Source organism: Pan troglodytes, chromosome 1, assembly GCF_028858775.2.
Source record: "Pan troglodytes isolate AG18354 chromosome 1, NHGRI_mPanTro3-v2.0_pri, whole genome shotgun sequence".
Lineage (NCBI taxonomy): Eukaryota > Metazoa > Chordata > Mammalia > Primates > Hominidae > Pan > Pan troglodytes.
The window spans coordinates 191,958,127-191,975,404 of NC_072398.2; positions in this window are offsets into that span (position 1 = coordinate 191,958,127).

Genomic DNA, 17,278 nt, shown 5'->3' on the forward strand with positions numbered 1-17,278 from the left:
CTCCCATTGCCCCGCTGGAGTGCAGTGGTGCAATCACAGTTCACTGCAGCCTCAACCTCCCTGGGCTCTGGTGATCCTCCCACCTCAGCCTCCCAAATAGCTGGGACCACATGTGCATGCCACCATGTGCCTGGCAGTCTTTATTATAATTATTATTTTATTTGAGATAGGGTCTCACTCCATCACCCAGGCTGGAGTGCAGTAGTGCTATCATAGATCACTGCAGCCTCAAACTCCAGGGCTCAAGCAATCCTCCTGCTTCAGCCTCCCAAGTAGCTGGGACTACAGACATGCCGCTGTGCCCAGCTAATTCTTTTTTTTTTTTTTTTTGAGACAGAGCTTCACTCTGTCACCAGGCTGAAATGCAGTGGTGCAATCTTGGCTCACTGCAACCTCCACCTCCCAGGTTCAAGCGATTCTCCTGCCTCAGCCTCCTGAATAGCTGGGACTACAGGTGTGCGCCACCACTCCCAGCTGATTTTTGTATTTTTTTTTTAGTAGAGATGAGGTTTCACCATATTGGCCAGGATGGTCTAGATCTGTTGACTTTGTGATCTGCCCGCCTCAGCCTCCCAAAGTGCTAGGATTACAGGCGTGAACCACTGCGCCCGGCCAAGCTAATTCTTTAAAAAAATTTTTTTGTGGAGATCAGTATCTCTTTATGTTTCCCAGGCTGGTCTCCAGCTCCTGGGCTCAAGTGATCCTCCTGCCTGGGCCTCCCAATGTGCTGAGATTACAGGCATGAGCCACCATGCCTGGCCCTTTTATACATTTTTTTTAACACTCTGAGAGAGAGTTGAGGGCAGGCTGCTTGTAAGGATAAGGCAGCCTCTTTTATACATTATTAACCTAAGAAAAAATGGGGTGCCCTTGAAAGAGTTTTTTAAGATTAGAAAACAAGGGCCAGGTGCAGTGGCTAATGCCTGTAATCCCAGCATTTTGGGAGGCTGAGGCAGGCAGATCACCTGAGTTCAGGAGTTCAAGACCAGCCTGACCAACATGGTGATACCCTGTCTCTACTAAAAATACAAAAAATTAGCCAGGTGTGGTGGCAGGCACCTGTAATCCCAGCTACTTAGGAGGCTGAGGCAGGAGCATCGCTTGAACTGGAGAGGCAGAGGTTGCAGGGAGCCGAGATCGCACCATTGCACTCCAGCCTGGGCAACAAAAGCAAAACTCTGTCTCCAAAAAAAAAAAAAAAAAAGCAAAAGGAAGTCAGAAGGAGCCAGATCAGTACTGTAAGGTGGATGCCTAATGATTTCCCATCAAAACTCTTGCAAAATTGCCCTTGTTTGCTGAGAGAAATGAGCAGGAACATTGTTATAGCGGAGAATGACTCTGGTGAAGCTTTCCCAGGCATTTTTCTGCTAAAACTTTTGCTAGTTTTCTCAAAACACTCTCATAATAAGCAGATGTTATTGTTCTTTGGCCCTCCAGAAAGTCAATAAACAAAATGCCTTGAACATTAAAAAAAAAACGAATGACATGACCTTTGCTCTTGACTGGTCCACTTTTGCTTTGACCAGACACTTCCACCTCTTGGTAGCCATTGCTTTGATTGTGCATTGTCTTTAGGATTGTACTGGTAAAGCCATGTTTCATCTCCTATTACAATTCTTCAAAGAAATGCTTCAGGATCTTCATCCTGCTTGTTTAAAATTCCCATTGAAAGCTCTGCAGCTGATCTGGGCATGATGGTTTGGCACCTGCCAAGTGGAATGTTTGCTCAACTTTAGTTTTTCAGTCAGAATTATGTAAGCCGAACCAAGTGAGATGCCTATGGTATTGGTTATTATTTCTGCTGTTGTCAATCCACTTCAGTTAGGACACAAAATGTTTTTCTCATAAATTGATGTGGATGGTCTGCCACTATGGGTTTCATCTTCAACATCATTTCATCCCTTCTTTATTTTGTTTCTTTTTGGAGATGGAGTCTTGCTCTGTCACCCAGGCTGGAGTGCAATGGCGCGGTCTCGGCTCACTGCAACCTCTGCCTCTTGGGTTCAAGCAGTTCTCCTGCCTCAGCCTTCCCAGGTAGCTGGGATTATAAGCGCCCACCACAATGCCCAGCTAATTTTTGTATTTTTGGTGGAGACGGGGTTTCACCATGTTGGCCAGGCTGGTCTTGAACTCCTGACCTCAGGTGATTCGCCTGCCTCGGCATCTCAAAGTGCTGAGATTACAGGCATGAGCCACCATGCCTGGCCAAGTATTCTTAAAGAAAATAAATACTAGGAGTCTGTAGTAGAGGCACAGCCCGGCCTAATCTCATCCCTTCTTAAAACAAATTATCTGGCCACGTGCGGTGGCTCATGCTTGTAATCCCAGCACTTTGGGAGGCCGAGGCAGGTGTATCACCTGAGGTCAGGAGTTCAAGACCAGCCTGGCCAACATGGCAAAACCCCATCTCTACTAAAAATACAAAAATTAGCCAGGCGTGGTGGCAGGCGCCTGTAATCCCAGCTACCCAGGGAGGCTGAGGCAGGAGAATCACTGGAACGTGGGAGGCAGAGGCTGCAGCGAGCCTAGATCATGCCACTGCACTCCAGCCTGGGTGACAGAGTGAGACTCCTTCTCAAAAAACAACAACAACAAAAAACAATTTATCTATTTGTAAACTGCTGATTTCTTTGAGGCATTGTCCCCATAAGCTTTTCGTAAAGCATCAATGATCTCACCATTCTTCCACCCAAGCTTAACCATAAACTTGATATTTGTTCTTGCTTCAATTTTAGCAGAATTCATGTTGCTCTTATAGGGGCTCTTTTCAAACTAATGTCTTATCCTTCATAGTGCCTCAAAGTAGATCCTGCTCAGACATGTTATAACAAGTTAGTACAAATTTATTTTGGTGCAAAATTTTTTTGAAATCTATGCATAGTTTTTTGATAATACACATTTTTCATAAACTTTGTGAAGACCTCTTGTATGTCCAGCTGAATACTGCAGGATTATATAACTGGTAACTCATGGCCCTTGCCCACAAAGTGCTAGTGGCGAGTTATCACTACCTTTTCCAGTCCCCTGCCCCCTTTCTTGTTTGTTGATGGTGTCATCTTCCCAGCCACTTAGGCAGCAAACTCTGGAGTTGTATTCTACCTTTTCCTTTTCTTTCATTTAGTATTTAATTACAGCACAAGTTCTGTCAAATATTCCTTCAACAAATTTCCAATTTATCTCTTCCTTCTTGTCTCCCAACTCCTCACTTCAATCTGTTCTGCATGACTGGTCATCCTAAAATACAGATTTCATCATATCATTCCTCAGAAATACCATGCAGGGTTAAGCATTATGGCTCATGCCTGTAATCCCAGCACTTTAGGAGGCTGAAGTGGATTGCTTGAGCCCAGGAGTTCGAGACCAGCCTGAGCAACATAGTGAGACCTTGTCAATACAACAACAACAAAAAAAATTTAAAAAAAATTAGCTGGGCATGGTGGTGTGTTGCTTGTAGTCCCAGCTACTCAGGAGGCTGAGGCAGGAGGATCACTTGAGCCCAAAAGGTTGAGGCTGCAGTGAGCCATGATTGAGCTACTGAACTCCAGTCTGGGTGACAGAGAAAGACCCTGTCAAAAAGAGAGAGAGACAGAGAGACAGAGAGAATGGAAGGAAGGAGGGAGGGAAGGAAGGAAGGAAGGGAGGGAGGGAGGGAGGGAGGGAGGGAGGCTGGGTGTGGTGGCTCACACCTGTAATCCCAGCACTTTGGGAAGGCAAGGTGGGTGGATCACCTGAGGTCAGAAGTTTGAAACCAGCCTGGCCAACTTGGTGAAGCCCCGTCTCTACTAAAAATATAAAAATTTGCTGGGCATGGTGGCAGGTGCCTGTAATCCCAAATACTTGGGAGGTTGAGGCAGGAGAATCACTTGAACCTGGGAGGCGGAAATTGCAGCAAGTCAAGATCACGCCATTGCACTCCAGCCTGGGCAATGGAGTGGGACTCTGTCTCAAAACAAACAAAAACAAAACAAAGACAAAAAACCACAAAAACAAACAAAAAAAATTCAACACCTTTTACAATAGCTGCAAAAAATAAAATAAAATATTTAGGAATATACCTAACCAAGGAGGCAAAAGACCTCTACAAGGAAAATTACAAAACACTGCTGAAAGAAATGATAGATGACACAAACAAATGGAAACACATCCCATGTTCATGGATGGGTAGAATCAATATTGTGAAAATGACCATACTGCCAAAAGCAATCTACAAATTCAACGCAATCCCCATCAAAATACCACCACCATTCTTCACAGAATTAGAAAAAACAATTCTAAAAAAAAAAATTATAAAATTTATATGGAACCAAAAAAGAGCTTGCATAGCCAAAGCAAGACTAAGCAAAAAGAACAAATCTGGAGGCATCACATTACCTGATTTTAAACTATACTATAAGGCCATAGTCACAAAACAGCATAGTACTGATATAAAAATAGGCACATAGGCCGGGTGCGGTGGCTCACACCTGTAATCCTAGCACTTTGGGAGGCCGAGACAGGCGGATCACCTGAGGTCAGGAGTTTGAGACCAGCCTGGCCAACATGGCCAAACCCCATCTCTACTAAAAATAAAAAAATTAGCCCGGCGGGGTGGTGCACGCCTGTAATCCCAGCTATTCAAGAGGCTGAGGAAGGAGAATTGCTTGAACCTGGAAGGTGGAGGTTGCAGCGAGCCAAGATCACGCCACTGCACTCCAACCTGCTCGACAGGAGCAAGACTCCATCTCAAAATAATAATAATAATAATAAAATAAATAAATAGGCACATAGACCAATGGAACAGAATAGAGAACCCAGAAATAAACCCAAATATTTACACCCAACTGATCTTTGACAAAGCAAACAAAAACATAAAGTGAGGAAAGGACACCTTTTCAACAAATGGTGCCTGGACAATTGGCTAGCCATGTGTAGGAGAATGAAACTGGATCCTCATCTCTCACCTTAAATAAAAATCAACTCAAGATGGATTAAGGACTTAAATCTAAGACCTGAAACTATAAAAAGTCTAGAAAATAACTTAGACATTGGCTTAGGCAAGAATTTCATGACGAAGAAGCCAAAAGCAAATGCAATAAAAACAAAGACAAATAGTTGGGACTTAATTAAACTAAAGAGATTTTGCATGGCAAAAGTAACAGCCAGCAGAGTAAACAGACAACCCACAGAGTGACAGAAAATCTTCACAATCTATATCTGACAAAGGATTAATATCCAGAATCTATAACAAAAACAAACTCAAACAAATCAGTAAGAAAAAAAAATCCCATCAAAAAGTGGGCTAAGGACATGAATACACAATTCTCAAAAGAAGATATACAAATGACCAACAAACATATTTAAAAAAGCTCAACATCACTAATGATCAGGGAAATGCAAATCAAAACCACAATGCGATACCATTATACTGCTGCAAGAATGGCCATAGTAAAAAAATCAAAAAAGGCCGGGCGCAGTGGCTCATGCCTGTAATCCCAGCACTTTGGGAGGCGGAAGCGGGTGGATCACGAGGTCAGGAAATCAAGGCCATCCTGGCTAACACGGTGAAACCCCGTCGCTACTAAAAATACAAAAAATTAGCCGGGCGTGATGGCGGGCGCCTGTAATCCCAGCTACTGGGGAGGCTGAGGCAGGAGAATGGTGTCAACCCGGGAGGCGGAGCTTGCAGTGAGCCGAGTCGCGCCACTGCACTCCAGCCTGGGCTACACAGGCGGACTCCGTCTCAAAAAAATAAATAAATAAATAAATAAATAAATAAATAAATAAACAGGCATGGTGGCTCATGCCTGTAATCCCAGCACTTTGGGAGGCCAAGGCAGGCAGATCACCTGAGGCCAGGAGTTTGAGACCAGCCTGGCCAATGTGATGAAAGCCTGTCTCTACTAAAAGTACAAAAATTAGCTATGCGTGGTGGCAGGCGCCTGTAATCCCAGCTACTCGGGAAGCTAAAGCATGAGAATCGCTTAAACCTGGGAGTTGGAGGTTGCAGTGAGCCAAGGTCACGCCACTGCACTCCAGCCTTGGGGGATAGTGCAAGACTCTTGTCTCTAAAAAAATAAATAAAATAAAATAAAAAAGCAGTAGATGTTGGCATGGATGCGGTGATCAAGGAACAATTCTACACTGCTGGTGGGCATGTAAACTAGTACAGCCACTATGGAAAACTATGTGGAGATTCCTTAAAGAATTAAAAGTAGAACTACCATTTGATCCAGCAGTCTCACTACTGGGTATCTATCCAGAGGAAAAGAAGTCATTATACGAAAAAGATACTTGTACACACATGTTTATAGCAGCACAATTCTCAGTTGCAAAAACGTGGAACCAACCCAAATGCCCATCAATCAACGAGTGGATAAAGAAACTGTGGTCCGGGCGCAGTGGCTCATGCCTGTAATCCCAGCACTTTGGGAGGCCAAGGTGGGTGGATCATGAGTTCAGGAGATGGAGACCACCCTGGCTAACACGGTGAAACCCCGTCTCTACTAAAAATACAAAAAATTAGCCGGGCGTGGTGGCACGTGCCTGTAATCCCAGCTACTCAGGAGGCTGAGGCAGGAGAATTGCTTGAACCCAGGAGGCTTAGAGGTTGCAGTGAGCTGAGATCACACCACTGCACTCCAGCCTGGGCAACAGAGCAAGACTCCCGTCTCAAAGAAAAAAAAAAAAAGAAACTGTGGTGTATATATATATACGATGGAATACTACTCAGCCATAAAAAGGAATGAATTAATGGCATTTGCAGTGACCTGGATGAGATTGGAGACTAATATTCTAAGTGAAGTAACTCAGGAATGGAAAATCAAACATCGTATGTTCTCACTGATATGTGCGAGCTAAGCTATGAGGACGCGAAGGCTTAAGGATGATACAGTGGATTTTGGGGACCTGGAGGAAAGGGCGGGAGGGGGGCGAGGGATAAAAGACTACAAATAGGGTATGGTGTATACTGCTTGGGTGATGGGTGCATCAAAATCTCACAAATCACCACTAAAGAACTTACTCATGTAACCAAATACCACCTGTACCCTAATAACTTATGAAAACAGCAACACTTCCATGGCCCTTGGGTTCTTGGGATGAAGAAACAATCAAAATGTTGTAGCCAGTGATCTTCTGTTACAGAAAGATGAATGAAACACAAAGAAGGGAGCCATTCATTCTGCCCCGGCTGTGTGTCAATGCTTCAAGAAAAGGTAAAAATTCTTGGGTTTGGCATTCAAGATCATTCACCCATTTCTAAATCCTCAGATCCCATTGCTTACTGCCCCCACTCAAACTCGTGTTCTCAGCCATCCACAATTGCTTTCACGCTCCAAGTTTGTAGGAGCAGTTTCTTCGCCTGGAACGATCCCACCCACTTGCTGCTACCTTCCCACTGTCTCCCTGGCGAATGCCTAATCCATTCAGATCCAGTTTATCACATCATTTTCTGGTGAAAACTTCCTGAATTCCTCAGGCATTTACAGGCCTTTTTGAGATCCCACCAGCCCTGTAAATGTCTATTATAGATATTGTTAAATGATGATTCCCCAGCCTCCTCCACTGGGCCCTGCATACAGTCTTGCTGTATGCATGACAGGGGTGCAAGGATGTAGGTGTCAGTCTTCCTTGGCTGCAAAGGCTGAGAAACTAAAAATCCCAGAGTACCCCCTGCTAGAACTGAGCCTGCGTGCCACTGGCGGCTGCCTGCATTTTGTTGCTCCCTATGTCACAAGCGAGGTAATGTTGCTGTCCCCTCCCCCCTTCCCTACCTTTACCTTTTCTTTGCCTGGATCTGCATATCCATTGCTTCATGGGTGTTTTTATACTGAAATCAAAGGAGGCCTTCATGTGTAGAGAGGCAAGCCCACGCTATTGCTGTTTTCCGTTTCATGGATCCCGAGGCCCCAACACCCAGTGGAATAGGACTAGCTATTCTTCCCAACATAGCCTTGCTCCCAGGGTAACAAAGCGGGGCTGGAAGTGCTAATGCAAGGCCCTGAGTCCCACCCCTCTGAACAAGCCTCAGCTGCTGCATGCACAGGGTGTCTGCAAGGTTGTAGGCAGAGCCGTCTAAAGGTTTCCTGGGTCTGCATTCACGGGATTTCTGTCCTTGACCTGTAAGGTTCCCTCATGTTTACACACCTCTTAGTCATAACCTGAGAAAAGCTCTCACAGTACCCTTCTACAGATAGGCCATCTATAATTTAGCACATTGGGAACTTTATTTAGGTCTGTATCCTGGTACCACTGCCACACAGATTTGAATAAGCTGGGTAGCACATTTGGGGAAGATGGTGTTTGGAGAGTCTCCCTACTCCTAACCTGGTAATTCGGCTGTAGGACAGACACAACAGAGCAGAGAAGCAAAGTAATGTGAAAAACAAACGGGTCTTAAGGGCTGGAATATAATGGAAACCAGAGCGATCATCTAAGTGACATCTAAGATTGTGCCATTTGGGGGTGGAAGAAATATCAAGTTGAACAGGTGAAACAATCAGGAATCACTGAGTCAAAATGAATTGGGGAGAGACTGAGCCAGGCTCATGGTGGGAGGGGTAACTTGATTTTGGTAAACATCCCATCCCTAGAACAACTAACTCCTCTCATTTTGATTTATAGAGCTGCCTTTTAACTTTAACTAAGCTTCCCAAGCAGTATGATTACATGAAGAAAATAAACTAGTAAGGCCAAAGGACCAGTCTACCTGACATATGTTTTCATCATAAATTAACACACTGGAGTTTGGTTTTTTATTTTTTTTATTTTTATTTATTTATTTATTTATTGAGACGGAGTCTCACTCTGTCGCCCAGGCTGGAGTGCAGTGGTGTGATCTCGACTCACTGCAACCTCCGCCTCTCCAGGTTTAAGCAATTCTCTGCCTCAGCCTCTGGAGTAGCTGGAATTACAGGCACGTGCCACCACGCCCAGCTAATTTTTCTGTATTTTTAGTAGAGACGAGGTTTCACCATTTTGGCCAGGCTGGTCTTGAACTCCTGACCTCGTGATCACCCGTCTCGGCCTCCCAAAGTGCTGGGATTACAGGCGTGAGCCACTGCGCCTGGCCAGGAGTCTGGTTTTATAGACCAATATAGCTTTATTAGTGAGTCAGATTCCTGAACACAGATGAGGGTAATTACACTACCTGGAGGGAACCTGCCAGGGCAGCTGAATAACCTTCCCCAGGAAACACCCTGCCCTCTCTCTGTCCAGACCCAAAGAACACTTACCAAAGTAAGGAGTCTTCTGCCCACTAGATTGTGAGCTTCTCTAGGATGAGGACTGCTGAATCACTGATTTTGGCTGCAGAGGGACAGCCTACAGAAGGCTTAAAATTATTTGATCTGGGAGTTAAGAGGAAAGAGTTTCAGGTAGAATACTGAAAATTGGGGAAGAGGAAGAGTAGCCACATAATTCATTAAGTCACTATTTTTTTTTTAATTTTCCAATTTAAAACATAATTAAAAAGTAAACTTTAATATCGAAAATGCAAACTTGGGGAGGGCAGAAAGATCACACACAAGGCTGTCACTTCACACTTGGAGGGTTGCACAGCAGCCGGGCAGAGGCGCTCCTCACTTCCCAGACGGGGTGGCCGTAGGACTCCATTGCTGGACATGTGACTTGAGTTTAAGCCTCTCCCTTCTGCCCTCATCTGGAGATGCTGACAGCCTGGGAGCTCCCACCTTTGGCACTGGATGGAGACCAAAGCCTGGCAAGGCCCTGCCCTCAGCAGGAACTCCCCCTGGGCCCCCACTCTTGTGACCCCGAGCGCAGGCCAGGATTTTTCCCTTACCTTCTCAAGCCACTTTGGGCCTGCCCAGCTCTCTCAGAGCCCTGCTAGGTAGGTGACAACCCTGTTCCCACTGTTTTGTTTTGTTTTTTGAGATACAGTCTCGCTCTGTCGCCAGGCTGGAGTACAGTGGCGCTATCTCTGCTCACCGCGATCTCCGCCTCCCGGGTTCAAGCGATTCTCCTGCCTTAGCCTCCTGAGTAGCTGGGACTACAGGTGCCCACCACCACGTCTGGCTAGTTTTTGTATTTTTAGTAGAGACGGGATTTCACCATGTTGGCCAGGATGGTCTCGATCTCTTGACCTCATGATCCACCCGCCTTGGCCTCCCAAAGTGCTGGGATTACAGGCATGAGCCACCGGGCCTGGCCCCCAGTTTTTTTAAATTCAATTTTAAGTAGAGACAGGGTTTCACGATATTGGCCAGGCTGGTCTCGAACTCTTGACCTCAGGTGATCCACTCGCCTTGGCCTCCCAAAGTGCTGGGATTACTGGCATGAGCCACTGTGCCCAGCCCCCGGTTCCCACCTTCTTAGTGTATGTGCTGTCATCACGTTCCACCCCAACCAAACCTTGGGTGGGCAGCCTCTGCAGGGGACTACTCACAACTGGCCTGTAGTCACGGTTCCCTGCAGAGCCCTCGCAGGTGGTCCAGATGTGCCCACTGGCCCTGCCCCAGTGTGTCTTCCCTGCCTCTGGCCTGCTCTGCCTGATGTGCGCTGTACGCTTGGCTCTGCTGACTCTGAGGGGGCCTCCGTCACACACCGAGCCAGCCTCATCAGCTGTCTCACTAGTTGATGTTCAGGGACAGGATGACGGGATCCCGCCCTTCCTAAGGTGTACCTGGGTTGCGACTCAGAATGGAAGTTCAGAACAAAGAGACTGAGCTGTGAAGTCACTCACTATTTAAAAGACAGGAATAGATATAATAGGTGAAGGCCGGGCGGGGTGGCTCGTGCCTGTAATCCCAGTACTTTGGGAGGCCAAGGTGGGTGGATCACTTGAAGTCAGGAGTTCCAGACCAGCTTGGCTAATATGGAGAAGCCCCATCTCTGCTAAAAATACAAAAAATTAGCTGGGTGTGGTGGCGGGTGCCTGTAATCCCAGCTATTTGGGAGGCTGAGGCAGGGAGAATCGCTTAAACCTGGGAGGCGGAGGTTGCAGTAAGCCGAGACCGTACCACTGCCTCCAGCCTGGAGTTTTTTCTTGAAACTCCATCTCAAGAAAAAAAAAAAAAAAAATGATGGGGTGAGTCAATGCTAGGGACAGAGTCTGAGAGGAAAAAGTTTTTTTTTTTTTTTTTTTAAGAGGGTCTCTCTCTGTTGCCTCGGCTGGACTGCAATGGTGAAATCATAGTTCACCGTAACCTCGAACTCCTGGACTCAAGCAACTGAGAGGAAAATTTTAAAGTAGTGCATGCAAACGCTAATTAATGCCTTTAAATAGGTAGGTTTAAGAGAATCTATGTCACCCCACTTCCCTCCTCCATTAAAGGAACCAGCAGCGGCTATGGAATTGGGCTGGATTAGGTAAAGTGAGGGGGAAAGACAAGCCAAACCAAAAGAAAAAGGATCTTTGAAGGTGTGTCTAAGGGGACAGGGAAGATGAGACTAGAAAGATTCTTCAAGAGCATTCCTCTCTTTTTTTTTGAGACAGAGTTTTGCTCTTATTGTCCAGGCTGGAGTGCAATGGTGTGATCTCAGCTCACCACTACCTCCACCTCCCAGGTTCAAGCGATTCTCCTGCCTCAGCCTCTCGAGTAACGGGGATCACAGGCATGCACCACCACGCCCGGCTAATTTTGTATTTTTAGTAGAGAAGAGGTTTCTCCATGTTGGTCAGGCTGGTCTTGAACTCCTGACCTCAGGTGATCCGCCCACCTTGACCTCCCAAAGTGCTGGGATTACACGCGTGAGCCACCGCACCCGGCCCAAGAGCCACGTTCCTCTTAGGTGAAGCTACAGCCGTGGTTAATCATCCTTCCTAATAAATATATAGGCCTCATTACCTCTGACTGGACAAAAAAAAAAAAAAAAAAGAGGCTCTTAGTGGCTGTGTGTCTTAGTCTGGTATTTGCCCTTCTGTCTTGCACCTAGCCCTGAATTCATTTTCCCAAAACCCTTCAGATTTCCACAGGATAAGGGCCAAACTCCTATTAGTCAAAGCCCTCTATTATCTAGCCCCTATTACCTAGCTCCAGACTTTTCCTGGGATCCACAACAGTTTTCTACTCTTGCTAAACGAGAATGTCCTCTCTGCATACCACCATGGTTTCCCATTACTATCCCTACTTTCACCTACCTGAGACCATTCTTTTTTTTTTTTTTTTTTTTGAGACAGAGTCTCGCTCTGTTGCCCAGGCTGGAGTGCAGTGGCGTGATCTCGGCTCACTGCAAGCTCCACCTCCTGGGTTCATGCCATTCTCCTGCCTCAGCCTCCTGAGTAGCTGGGACTACAGGCGCCCGCCACCACGCCTGGCTAATTTTTTGTATTTTTAGTTGAGACGGGGGTTTCACCATCTTAGCCAGGATGGTCTCGATCTCCTGACCTTGTGATCTGCCCACCTCGGCCTCCCAAAGTGCTGGGATTACAGGTGTGAGCCACCACACCCGGCCTCATTCATTCTTCGAACGTTTCAACCCTACCTCCTCCAATGAAGCTTTCCCTGATCAGAATCGCCCTCTCCTCAGTCTACTACCTGTACCAGTCACACAACACTTGCCAACTTTTACCTTGCCTGCTTATATCTCTTGCTAGACCGAGTCCCTTCTCAGTAGATTCAGTTGACTATTTATTTATGTTAAACTCAAAATTGGGTACTAGCGTTATAAGACAGAAGGGCTAGGGCCATTTACAGAACTTGTCAGGCTTTAAAAACTCAAATATCATTCCTCCAGAAATAAAGAACACAGAAGACACCAGTAATACTTGCTGAATGATTAACACTCAAAGCCAACATAAACATGTCTTTTCCTACTTATGTTTAACTAACAAGAAGGCATGTTGGGTAGCAAGGCAGGTTGGCAGGTTAACAGCCTTCATCAACTAATGAAAGCCCTGATGAGACAAGAAATATAGGTACTTTCACTCCTAGAAATGGAGCATTAGAAAATCTGGATCCACCTGGCCGGGTGCGGTGGCTCACGCCTGTAATCCTAGCAATCTGGGAGGCCGAGGCAGGCGGATCACGAGGCCAGGAGATCGAGACCATCCTGGCTATCACGGTGAAACCCCGTCTCTACTAAAAATACAAAAAAAAATTAGCCAGGCGTGGTGGCGGGCATCTATAGTCCCAGCTACTGGGGAGGCTGAGGCGGGAGAATGGCGTGAACCCAGGAGGTGGAGCTTGCAGTGAACTGAGATTGCGCCACTGCACTCCAGCCTGGGTGACAGAGCAAGACTCCGTCTCAAAAAAAAAAAAAAGAAAAGAAAAAGAAAATCTGGATCCACCTGAGGGCACATGACCTCCTGAGGGCCATGCCATGGGCGATGGTCACCCTAAATTTAAAAAAATAAAATCTGGGAGATCACACCTGTAATCTCAGCACTTTGGGAGGCCAAGGGTGGGGGAGTCGCTTGAGCTGCAGTGAGCTATGATTGCACCACCACACTCCAACAAGGGCAACAGAGCGAGACCATCTCTAAAAAATAAATAGAAAAACCTACTGACAAAGCCAACTAAAAAGCAATGAAAATGGCTGGGCGCGTTGGCTCACACCTGTAATCCCAGCACTTTGGGAGGCCAAGGCGGGTGGATTGCCTCAGGTCAGGAGTTCGAGACCAGCCTGGCCAACATGGTGAAACGTCATCTCTATTAAAAATACAAAAATTAGCCAGGTGTGGTGGCAGGTGCCTGTAATCCCAGCTACTTGGGGGAGGCTGAGGCAGGAGAATCACTTGAACCCAGGAGGCGGAGGTTGCAGTGAGCAGAGATCATGCCACTGCACTCCAGCCTGGGCGACAACAGCAAAACTCCACCTCAAAAAGAAAAGCAGTTAAAAAAAATAATTTTATATATATATAGTTTTTTGAGACAAGAGTCTTGCTCTGTCACCCAAGCTGGAGTGCTATGGCACAATCATGGCTCACAGCAGCCTCAACCTCCCAGGCTTGTGATTCTTCCACCTCAGCCTCCAGAGAAGCTGAGACCACAGGTGTGTGCCACCACGCCTGGCTAATTTTTTTAGTTTATTTTTTGCAAAGGCAGGTTCTTCTGATGTTGCCCGGGCTGGTCTCAAATGATCCTCCCACCTCAGCCTCCCAAAGTGTTGGGATTACAGGCGTGAGCCACCATGCCCAGCCCGTCGTCATTCTCTTAAAGGCATCAAAAAGCTAACCAGGTAATAAGGAAGAACTGAACCAAAGTCTAAGTAAGGAGAAAGCAGAGCTAAGCCTAACAGTCAGAGCTACTTTTTCCTTTAAGGCATTTGCCAATCTGGAAGAAGTTCTTGGACACCTGAGCTGCACTTTTAGAAGTCTTTCAGCAGCCTCAAAGGACTGGACAAAAGTCAAAACCTAAGGCTAGCTAATGGTGGGAATTCTCACCACAGACACCTTAAATTGGGATCACAAAGAATTACACCTTTAAGATAAAGGTGAATCGGAGGCGGCGGCGGCGGCGGCTCGGGTGGCTGCGCTGGGAGGAGGCGATGAGAGGCTCGCACGCCTCCAGCCCGGCCCCGGCCCCCCGGGACGGAGAGCCGAGCAGCCCCGGCTCTGGGCTACGGACTATGGGCGAATAGCTCTGACCACCCGGCGAAGCATGCCGCCTGCCTTGGCCTCCCAAAGTGCCGAGATTGCGGCCTCTGCCGGGCCGCCACCCCGTCTGGGAAGTGAGGAGCGTCTCTGCCTGGCCGCCCATCATCTGGGACGTGAGGAGCCCCTCTGCCTGCCTACCCAGTCTGGAAAGTGAGGAGCGTCTCTGCCCGGCCGCCATCCCATCTAGGAAGTGAGGAGCGCCTCTTCCCGGCCACCATCCCATCTAGGAAGTGAGGAGCGTCTCTGCCCAGCCGCCCATCGTCTGAGATGTGGGGAGCGCCTCTGCCCCGCCGCCCCGTCTGGGAAGTGAGGAGCGCCTCTACCCGGCCGCGACCCCGTCTGGGAGGTGAGGAGCGTCTCTGCCCAGCCGCCCCGTCTGAGAAGTGAGGAGACCCTCCGCCTGGCAACCACCCCATATGAGAAGTGAGGAGCCCCTCCGCCTGGCAGCAGCCCCATCTGGGAAGTGAGGAGCGTCTCTGCCCGGCAGCCACCCCATCCAGGAGGGAGGTGGGGGTCAGCCCCCACCAGGCCAGCCGCCCCGTCCGGGAGGGAGGTGGGGGGTCAGCCCCCCGCCCGGCCAGCCGCCCCGTCCGGGAGGGAGGTGGGGGGGTCAGCCCCCCACCCGGCCAGCCGCCCCGTCCGGGAGGGAGGTGGGGGGGTCAGCCCCCCGCCTGGCCAGCCACCCCGTCTGGGAGGGAGGTGGGGGGGGGGTCAGCCCCCTGCCTGGCCAGCCGCCCCGTCTGGGAGGTGAGGGGCGCCTCTGCCTGGCCGCCCCTACTGGGAAGTGAGGAGCCCCTCTGCCCAGCCAGCCGCCCCGTCCGGGAAGGAGGTGGGGGGGTTCAGCCCCCCGCCCGGCCAGCCACCCCGTCCGGGAGGGAGGTGGGGGGGTCAGCCCCCTGCCAGGCCAGCCGCCCCGACCGGGAGGGAGGTGGGGGGGTCAGCCCCCCGCCCGGCCAGCCGCCCCGTCCGGGAGGTGAGGGGCGCCTCTGCCCGGCCGCCCCTACTGGGAAGTGAGGAGCCCCTCTGCCCGGCCAGCCGCCCCGTCCGGGAAGGAGGTGGGGGGGTTCAGCCCCCCGCCCGGCCAGCCGCCCCATCCGGGAGGGAGGTGGGGGGGTCAGCCCCCTGCCCGGCCAGCCGCCCCGTCTGGGAGGTGAGGGGCGCCTCTGCCCGGCCGCCCCTACTGGGAAGTGAGGAGCCCCTCTGCCCGGCCAGCCGCCCCGTCCGGGAAGGAGGTGGGGGGGGTCAGCCCCCTGCCCGGCCAGCCGCCCCATCCAGGAGGGAGGTGGGGGGGTCAGCCCCCCGCCCGGCCGGCCGCCCCGTCCGGGAGGTGAGGGGCGCCTCTGCCCGGCCGCCCCTACTGGGAAGTGAGGAGCCCCTCTGCCCGGCCAGCCGCCCCATCTGGGAGGGAGGCGGGGGCGTCAGCCCCCCGCCAGGCCAACCGCCCCGACCGGGAGGGAGGTGGGGGGGTCAGCCCCCTGCCCGGCCAGCCGCCCCGTCCGGGAGGTGAGGGGCGCCTCTGCCTGGCCGCCCCTACTGGGAAGTGAGGAGCCCCTCTGCCCGGCCAGCCGCCCCGTCCGGGAGGGAGGTGGGGGGGTCAGCCCCCCTGCCCGGCCAGCCGCCCCGTCCGGGAGCTGAGGGGCGCCTCTGCCCGGCCGTCCCTATTGGGAAGTGAGGAGCCCCTCTGCCCGGCCAGCCGCCCGGTCCGGGAAGGAGGTGGGGGGGTCAGCCCCCCGCCAGGCCAGCCGCCCCGTCCGGGAGGGAGGTGGGGGGGTCAGCCCCCCGCCCGGCCAGCCGCCCCGTCCGGGAGGTGAGGGGCGCCTCTGCCCGGCCGCCCCTACTGGGAAGTGAGGAGCCCCTCTGCCTGGCCAGCCGCCCCGTCTGGGAGGGAGGTGGGGGGGTCAGCCCCCCTGCCCGGCCAGCCGCCCCGTCCGGGAGCTGAGGGGCGCCTCTGCCCGGCCGTCCCTATTGGGAAGTGAGGAGCCCCTCTGCCCGGCCAGCCGCCCGGTCCGGGAAGGAGGTGGGGGGGTCAGCCCCCCGCCAGGCCAGCCGCCCCGTCCGGGAGGGAGGTGGGGGGGTCAGCCCCCCGCCCGGCCAGCCGCCCCGTCCGGGAGGTGAGGGGCGCCTCTGCCCGGCCGCCCCTACTGGGAAGTGAGGAGCCCCTCTGCCTGGCCAGCCGCCCCGTCTGGGAGGGAGGTGGGGGGTCAGCCCCCCGCCCGGCCAGCCGCCCGGTCCGGGAGATGAGGGGCGCCTCTGCCCGGCCGCCCCTACTGGGAAGTGAGGAGCCCCTCTGCCCGGCCACCGCCCCGTCTGGGAGGTGTACCCGGCAGCTCATTGGGAATGGGCCATGATGACAATGGCGGTTTTGTGGAATAGAAGGGGGGGAAAGGCGGGGAAGGGATTGAGAGATCGGATGGTTGCCATGTCTGTGTAGAGGGAGGTAGACACGGGAGACTTTTCATTTTGTTCTGTACTAGGAAAAATTCTTCTGCCTTGTGATCCTGTTGATCGGTGACCTTACCCCCAACTCTGTGCTCTCTGAAACATGTGCTGTGTCCACTCAGGGTTAAATGGATTAAGGGTGGTGCAAGATGTGCTTTGTTATACAGATGCTTGAAGGCAGCATGCTCGTTAAAAGTCATCACCACTCCCTAATCTCAAATACCCAGGGACACAAACACTACGGAAGGCCGCAGGGTCCTCTGCATAGGAAAACCAGAGACCTTTGTTCACTTGTTTATCTGCTGA